Raw genomic sequence first — 3,046 nt, 5'->3', positions numbered from 1 at the left:
TTCTTAATATGACTGTAATCTTTTTTCATATTTGACATCAGGTTTTTTAAAATCCATCGTTTTTTTATAGTTTAGACATCAGTTTTCTTATATTTCCGATTTAGTTCATTGTTTGTTACATCAGTTTTTAACATTGCCCTGATGTCACATAATATTTTTAACATCAGTTTTTCAAGAGAAATAATGTAATTTTATTTTTTTAGTCCCTGTTCCACCTGCTTATCTAACATGCCCAAACGTAACAATTAAAATGTCAAAACAAATCAACAATCAAAATTCCAAATCAACAACTATCGCTAATAGCTACACCAAACATATTTGCATTCAGTCCACTAACTAATTACATAATCCATGTACTTGTACATCGAATGTCGAAGATACCAAAAAGCAATACTACTTCATAAGTCATTGCAACTACACATTGAGTTCATTATACTCCCAAAATCAGCAGTTCTAAACGAAACCTAAAATCATTATATTTCCAAAACCATTGCAACTACAATTATTGGACAAAGTTTTTTCAATTATCCATCTGTCCATGCGAAAATATATAGGTTAAAACACCTGCTTCTGGCAAGCCTTAAGGTCTGGAGTATGCGCATACTTCAGGTAGACTGCAAGTCCCGCAATTGTGTGGTCATGAGGACCACCCTGTAAAAATGATTCACTAACGTTAAATTTGCTTTGGAGAATAATATCACATTGGAATCATATAATCAAGAAAAGTCATTCATGGTAATAGAGCAAAACAGAGAACTACCTGTAAACCTGCAAAAACCGCATTGTTGATAGCAGATTCTAAATGGCTAGCTCTTAACTCTTGTGCCTCTCTACATAAGGCATGCACCTCGACTCAAACCTAGGCTCTAGGGTAAACATTGCGCTTCATGTGCCTCTTTTTGTACTGATTATTAATATTTATACCTATCCAAATGTTGTTAAGATGTTACCAGGTTTTCTTATGTGACTATGTCCCTTTGAAGTATTAACAACATGAAGCGGTCACATATATAGCCTGCACTTACAATCACACTACACACAGGAGACAGAAGTAGCAATGATATTATTATTATTTATTTATTTATTTTTTGCCAAAACTAGCAATGATATTATTAAGTATTAACTATGTAATTTACAAAATCTCTGTCACGAAAGCGATGAGGAGTTGGATTATATAATTTCTCAACTTTCAGATCTGTGACACAACAAAAGCAATGCCTAACTTCTTAAAGATGATAAAAAGAACTAAAATATATGAAGAACCAAAATATATGAAGAACCAAAATATATGAAGAATCAAAATGCCTAACTTCAATGAATAAATGCACACTATCAACATGCCCATTTAGTGCAGCCATATGAACGGCAGTGATGCCTCCATCAGAGGCACTATTGATTACCTGATAGAGTGAGCTGATGCAACAGAACCAAGATAATAGATTAGACGTAAATGGAATATATTACTAATATCAAAAGGAGACTGTTGCGTTAGGTACCTCCTATCAAATTCTAAGACAGATTCATCAGTTCTAGATCTTTTGTTTAGGATATTGAAAAAATTTGGAACACTTGGAATGTAGTCAGTAAGCAGGATTCGTATGCACCGAGAATGTCCATTTAGTGCAGTCAAATGCAGTGCAGTAATGTAAAGAAAACTAATGTAAGATTTTGTAACTATCAGGGCCAACTCCTTTTCCAAAGTTAGAGAAAGAGAAACACTAACTACTATACTTTACATTACACATCTCAGATTAGCGTTTTTGCAGTAAAGCAAAGCCAAGATAGCAAAACAAAGGAGATAAAATTTTCAAATGAGAAATAAGCATACATTGTGACAATGAGGTTGATATCTTATAGAGATTACTGTTTTCACAATCCAAAACCAAAATAACTCCAGTTGGAGACAACTCCACGCTGTAAGGTTCAATTCCATAAAACAAACACAAATTCATTTAGACTCAATTAGTAAACATACAACATAAACAAACTCGAACACATACATTTTTAAAATTTATAAACACAAGCCAAATACCAACACATATTTGAACATATTACACAGCCATACACCTACAAATCACAAACTCGAGTACATATAAACACACACACACACACACACACACATATATATATATATATATATATATATATATAGACACACACACTCGAATCATATGCAAGCCCAAACTCAATTAGAGAAAAGAAATTACCAGAGCACAGACTAGTCGATCGCTATGAGATAGAAACCCACACCTCCAAACTCGAACTCAAGTCCACAGACCAGTGCACGCACCAAACCCACACCTCTAAACTTGAACTCAAGTCCGAGATCTGTTGAAAAACGAAATAAAGGAGCGGATTAGTGTTTTAATCGAACAAATGTAAGATTAAGAAGAGAAATCAACCTTTTTCCGCACAAATGGAGCTCGATTTGGACGAAAGTGGAAACTAGGGTTTGTCGCCATCGAAAGAGGGAAGAACAGGGTGAATGAAATTTGGACAAAAGTGTTATTAGTTTTGTTAGTTTATTTAATTTTATGTCCTTTTATTTTATTTTTATATGTATGTTTGGACAGGTGTTATGTTTTTTGGACAGTACACGGGGGAATATTCTGAGGGGGGGATTTTGTTTGTCAAAAAATTGGCTAAGGGGGGAAAAGTAGTGGGTGAGCGCGGTCAATTTTTTAAAAACAGGTTTTACACATCGGTTTGGGTCTTAGGTGATGTCTAGATTTTTAATAGACATCGGTTTCTAAATATTCGATGTAAAATAGGCTTTTAACATCGGTAGTTTTTCTAACCGATGTCTAAAGTGTGATGTCTAATCCTGTTTTTCTAGTAGTGTATTACAATTCCCTAATGAATCTAAAGATCAACTTCTCCTTCTTCGATATCAGAATTGTGAAGGACAGGAGTTGACGGTTCTTCCCTGGTTGGCACTTCAGATGTAGTGGATTCACCACGCTTCTTTCGTTCCCTTGCCAGAGCCAGTTGATGCAGTACTTCCAATTCCACAGGGTCTTCATGAAAGTCTGATGGCTGAGATTTA

At 34.6% G+C, this 3,046-nt stretch overlaps 1 long non-coding RNA gene across 1 annotated transcript; it reads right to left on the bottom strand.

Annotated features, from left to right (window-relative positions):
- Positions 1–304: 304 nt before the first annotated feature.
- Positions 305–2,838, bottom strand: LOC135150891 (uncharacterized). The gene is made up of 2 exons (XR_010289350.1): positions 2,208–2,838; positions 305–651 (listed from the first exon to the last, which is right to left on the bottom strand). It is a non-coding gene; the product is annotated as an uncharacterized LOC135150891 (long non-coding RNA).
- Between the last annotated feature and the right edge of the window lie 208 nt (positions 2,839–3,046).

The sequence above is a fragment of the Daucus carota genome, chromosome 2, assembly GCF_001625215.2.
Source record: "Daucus carota subsp. sativus chromosome 2, DH1 v3.0, whole genome shotgun sequence".
In the NCBI taxonomy this organism is placed as follows: domain Eukaryota; kingdom Viridiplantae; phylum Streptophyta; class Magnoliopsida; order Apiales; family Apiaceae; genus Daucus; species Daucus carota.
Note: the sequence above shows the minus strand (reverse complement) of the source record. Positions and strands in the feature narration are given on the sequence as shown.